Source organism: Sorex araneus, chromosome X, assembly GCF_027595985.1.
Source record: "Sorex araneus isolate mSorAra2 chromosome X, mSorAra2.pri, whole genome shotgun sequence".
Lineage (NCBI taxonomy): Eukaryota > Metazoa > Chordata > Mammalia > Eulipotyphla > Soricidae > Sorex > Sorex araneus.
In genome coordinates this window covers 27,093,366-27,099,692 of record NC_073313.1, presented here as the reverse complement: position 1 = coordinate 27,099,692, position 6,327 = coordinate 27,093,366, and positions in this window count along the sequence as shown.

The window sequence follows — 6,327 nt, the reverse complement described above, 5'->3', positions numbered from 1 at the left end:
TATCTTTTTTACCTCAGTGGCAAATGGAAATTCCACATGGGAGACTTGTAAAAAGTAAAGAAATGAGATAGAGATGCTGTCTTTACATAAGCCTACACACACAAAGTTGGTAACTCAGCAGTGACTGACATATATTCATATGGGCTGGAGCAATAGAACAGTGGGTAGGGCACTTGTCTTGCATGCAGCCGACCTGGGTTCAATTCCTCTGCCCCTCTCGAAGAGCCTGACAAGCTACTGAGAGTATCAAGCCCGCACGGCAGAGCCTGGCAAGCTACCCATGGCGTATTCAATATGCCAAAACCAGTAACAAGATTCACAATGGAGATGTTATTGGTGCTTGCTCGAGCAAATCGATGAGCAACGGGATGACAGTGACAATGACAGTGATATATATATATATATATATATATATATATATATATATATATATATATATATCACTTGTCATCCCGTTGCTCATCGATTTGCTCGAGCGGGTGCCAGTAACATCTCCATTTGTCCCTGTCACATGCTAGTGTAGCCCAATGGTGTCTGCTCTTCCAGAAACACGAAGACCCTCAAACCGTTCATTTAGGGTCTTGACAAAGAAGTCTGACCATCTCGTAGGTGGACGGCCACACTTTCTTTTGATGTCCTGTGGAATCCTGTCAGTAACAGCTCTAGTACAGCGGTTGTCTCCAAATCGCATTACATGTCCGGCCGATCTAATTTTCGACGCCTTGGCAAATGAGACAACGTTCCTGACTCTTGTTCGTCGATGGAGGTTCGAACTCCGGATTCCTTCTCTCTCTTGAGTGAAACATGATATTCCAAGCACAGCTCTTTCGATTCCCCTTTGAGAGACTCTAATTGCGTTCTCATCCTGTTTTCCTAAGGCCAAGGTCTCTGAGGCATACGTTAATGCAGGAAGAATGGTGGAGTTGAAAAAATGTGCCCAGATCCTGAGGTTCTTCATCCTCTAAACAACTTCTTCAACACTCTTGAATGCGTTCCATTCCACTCTCTTTCTCCTGCGCAGCGCAGGTGCCAGGTTGTTTGTCCTGTTGATTTCTCGACCTAGGTACACATAACTGCTGCTTTCGGAGATGTTCATTCCATTGAGAGCAAATGGAACATCAGGAACTAGTCCGTGTCTCATGAACATTGTCTTCATGAGATTCAGCTGAAGTTGGACATTTCAACATTTACGGGCAAAGTCAGCCAGTATTCTTGTGCTTGGCTAATGTTTGGTGTTATTAGAACAATATCATCAATGAAGCAGAGGTGGTATAGTTGCCAACCAATAGTTTCACCCTGCCGAACCATATACATATATAATGTGTGTATGTATGTGTATATATATATGTATATATATATATATATATATATATGTATGTGTCAAAGAGAATTTGGTAGGATGGATATGTTGTTCCCAATGTCCTCCCTTCGAAATCCAACACGCCATTTCATCGGTAAAGACAGCTACAGCACCCGGACCAGACAAGGTTAGACCCGAACACCTGAAGAATCTGCTGCCACTACTCGTCAATACACTGGCTCAGATCTTCACACACTACCTGTCCATATGCAAGGTTCCATCCCAATGGAAAACTAGCAGGACCGTTCTGTTGTACAAGAAGGGAAACATCCACGACATAGGAAACTATCGCCCAATCTGCCTATTGTCCGTCGTCTACAAGTTGTTCACTCGAGTCATCCTGAATAGAATAGCAGAACACTAGATGAAGGAGAACCATGCGAGCAAGCTGGGTTCTTAAAACGATTCAGCACAATCGACCATATATACACAGTGGCCAAGCTTATTGAAGTTTCGCAAGAATTCAAGATGCTGCTCTGTCTAATGTTCATCGATTTAAAGAAGGCATTTAGGGGCCGGAGCGATAGCACAGCGGGTAGGGCGTTTGCCTTGCACGCGGCCGACCCGGGTTCGATCCCCGGCATCCCATATGGTCCCCCAAGCACCGCCAGGAGTAATTCCTGAGTGCAAAGCCAGGAGTAACCCCTGAGCATCGCTGGGTGTGACCCAAAAAGCAAAAAAATAAATAAAGAAAGAAAGAAATAAAGAAAGAAAGAAGGCATTTGATTCTGTTGAGACTGAAGTGGTCATCAAAGCCCTAGCCAAACAGGGCGTTCAAACTCAGTACATCAAGATCCTTTGTGAGCTGTTTTACGGATTCACCACCAGGATCTCACCATTCTACAAGGAAGTGTTCATTGACGTAAAGAGAGGGGTTTGGCAGAATAAAACCATTTCACTGAAACTCTTCAGTGCCACCCTCGAGAACATCATGTGATGACTGGTGTGAGGGCCCCACCCTGTCCAGCAGGTAGGACCCTTTGTGGGGTTGAGGAGGGGACGCAGCCGAATGAACAGACACAGAGACAGAGGGAGGAGGAGAAAAGGAGAGAGAGCGCTTTATTCACTGGCAGCTACAGCATTTTATACTTGCCTGCTGGGAGGCAGGTAGTGGTATGCGTGCCCGGACCCCGTACAAACAGTAGTCAATCACAGATCGTGACATGTTCATCTATCATGTCAGGCACAGGTGTCAGCTAGTGGAATGGTAAGGTCAGTAAGGTCAGTAACGGCGACCTTGTTAGAAAAGTTTTAATTAGGCCCCTGTTTGAGAAGTGCCAGGCTCTGCCTTACTTGAAGATAAGAGCCAGGATTGAAATATGGCTTCCTACAGACTGGAATGGGAAGGAATGGGAGTGAAGATAGACAGTCGGCAACTACACCATCTCCTTTCCTTCTTTCACTGATGACATCGTTCTAATAACACCAAACATTAGCCAAGTGGCACAAATGCTGGCCGACTTTGACCTTGAGTGTGGAAAGGTTGGACTGCAGCTGAATCTCACCTAAACAATGCTCCTGATAAACAAACTGGTCCCTGATGTTCCATTTGCTCTCAACGGAACGAATATCTCCGAATGCAGCAGCTATGTGTACCTGGGTCGAGAATTCAACATGAGGAAGGACTTGGCACCAGATCTCAGCAGGAGGAAGAGAGCAGCGTGGAATGCCTTCAAGAGCATCGAAGAAGCATTTAAGAGGATAAAGAACTTCCAGCTCTGGGCACATCTTTTCCACTCCACCGTTCTTCCTGTACTAACATATGCCTCAGAGACCTGGGCCCTACGAAAACAGGATGAGAACACTATTCAGGTATCCCAAAGAGGAATCGAAGAAGCTATGCTAGGAGTATCATGTTTTACTCAAGTGAGAGAAGGAATCCTGAATTCTTACCTCCATCGATGGTCAAGAATCAGGGATGCTGTCTCATTTGCCAAGGTGTCAAAAATCAGATGGGCCAGACACATAATGCAATTCAGATATGACGGCTAGACTGCAGTTGTAACCCACTGGATTCCATGGGACGTCAAATGACTGCATGGCCGCCCACCTACGAGATGGTCAGACTTCTTCGTCAAAACCCTGAGTGAATGGTTTGAGGCTCTTCCTGTACCTGGAGTGAGCAGATACCACTGGGCTACACTAGCACGTGACAGGGACAAATGGAGATGTTACTGGCGCCTGGTCAAGCAAATCAACGGGATGACAAGTGATACAAGTGATCAAAGGGAGTTGTTGAAACCAGTAAACATGGACTGTAAAGATCAAGGCTGTGGGATTGAGAGACTCTGAAGTGACATAGGAGATATGTCTGAACACAGAACACAGTCATAAATTAAGCCAAGCACACTGAATCCTTTATCATCCATGTAGACAGTCTTATCACATTAAGGAGAAGTAACCTGTCACGAGCCAAAATTATTTAAGAGTGAAATGTTGCACTGTGTAACATGAATTCTTGAATCAAAATGATCTATCATTGTCAAGTTTGAGGATGCCTTTTGAAGTAGAGAATGGCAACTGTCTACTAGCACATAATATTGCTAGCAATAAAGAAAATACCATGTGACAACGATGTGTCGCTATACTGTGAAAATTCTATATTTATTACACATCAGGTCAAGTCAAAAGGAAATGTAGATGTGTTTTCCTACTTGCCACACAGATAAAGCAATCAAAGCATTGCATTTCCTAAAAGGGAAGGACAAATTTGGGACACAAATATAGCAACATCATAGTAGCTATAAAATATATATCACTGGGGAAATTACCCCTACTTCAGTCAGGTTGGATTAAGTGAAGAAGTAAATTCTACCTAACTTCCAGTTCTTGGACTAGTTCCTGGTTCAGTGAGAATGAAAAGGGAAAGGGCCAATAACTCTTCGCAAAAAGAGTTAGAGATGCCTCTAAAAGTCTTGGAACTATTATTGCATAACTAATGTAGATGTGAATTCATTGCTGGGAGTTCTGCTAAGTACTTTGGTGCCTAGTGCTAATATAACAAAAACAATTGATGTTGTCACCAAAATACTTTTCTCTGTCTTGGAGAATGTTTTTTGATGACTCCTGTAACTTGATACAGGAGGATGCTTTGGAACTAATCTGAGGTCAGTAGTTAGAATTGATAATAGAAAAATATATCTGGGTCAAATGCCTGAAGACTTCTCAGAGTTGAAAGTATCTGCAATTAGAGTACACAGATGTCATATCACTAGGACTTAATGAACTTGTCATGATGCTAACTTCAACACCTAGACATAGACTTATTTCACCAGGGATCAAAGGTATCCACCATTATGTCATTCTGGTGAAGTACCATCCACTAGCCTCAGGGACAAAACTCAATTTGATCAAGGGTTAGGTTTTTAGTTGATCTCTGTGTACACAACTCTCTACACAAAGAAGGGCAGTAATTCCTCATCATCCACAATAAAACATATAATAAGACTTAAAAATAAATTTATCTGTTTTTATGGAAATGTCACTAAGAAAAATACTTTGTAAATAGGTGATATTGTTAGTCACTGTCATCCCGTTGTTCATTGATTTGTTCGAGTGGGCACCAGTAACGTCTCTCATTGAGAGACTTATCATTACTATCTTGGGCATATTCAATATGCATGGGTAGCTTGCCAGGCTCTGCCGTGCGGGCTCCATCCTCTCGATAGCTTGACAGGCTCTCCGAGAGGGGTGGAAGAATCGAACACAGGTCGGCCGCATGAAAGGCGAAAGCCCAACCGCTGTGCTATTGCTCCAGCCCAAGAGATTTTTAGTGCATCATTAAAATTCCATGAAGATTTGCACCACCGCCCTTTATAATATTTCAGTAAAGATAATCATTTTAATCCATTTGGAGATTTCCAGGGAGGCAAGTTATCTGAGGAACAAAATAGTACTTATAAGTTACCTTCTGTATCAAGGGTAGGGCGATGGGCTCATACCAAAAGAGTATGAGGTATGAGTAACAGCAGTTACAATGTCAGTGGCAAGAAAAAGATGGTGTTTTCAAAGAATTAATAGAAATATGAGTATGACTTAGAGCATGGAATAAAGTGCAGAAAGTAGAAGTGTGTTTCTTATTGATTGAAAAGAGTGCTACTGAAAATGCAAGAATTCTCTAGAGTGATGTGTCTGGTTTTAGTCTTTTGGTTTATCTAATAGACTATTTGTCCTAAGTATTGCCCATTAACTTAGTCTTGGTGAGCCTGAACTTTGGGGCAGAAGTTTATGGTCTTGGGAAATTACTAACTTCCCTTCCTCAGGAAGAACCCGAGGAGTGTTTAAAATGCAGGTAAAATGTAAAATATGATCCTGGATGAGAATTATGTTAGACCCACGGGGATAGCTAAAGAGGAGCTACCTGCAAAGGGAAACTGAGGCTACCTCTTGCACTGGCCTACCCAGGTTTGATCCATGACACCTGGATCATGGTCCCCTGAATATGCCAGAAGCAAGTCCTGAATACAACCAGTGTAGCCCCCCAAGCAGAAACATGTTCTCTTACTGAGAACATGGGTACATCTGAATCTTTTTCTCCTTTTACTTTCCCATTTCCCCCTAGTGTGCCTCCACTTGAAGTAACCCAATTAAAAGGAAGGGGAAGTGATTCCAGACTATAGAGTTCAGCAGAGCAAGGCAGAGAACAATGTGGATGATGAACAGAGAGAAACAAAAAAAAATCAACACAAAATCAAAATCTATTGCATGAGTGAGACAGGATTTTTGGTAGCTACCCACTACATAGATATTATATTCTTACATAGATGTGTTTGTGTCTGGGAAAAGTGAGCTCAGCCAGGAATGTCATAGAGAGTGAAAGTAGAATGCAGCACATAACAGTGGTTTATTTCAGGAGTTCAGCAAACTTGTTCTGTGAAAAGTCATAATTTTTGCCTTTGTGGAGTCTGGTCTGTGTTATGACTACTCAACTCAATCTCCTGTCACTGCTCAAATCTATCATACATCAT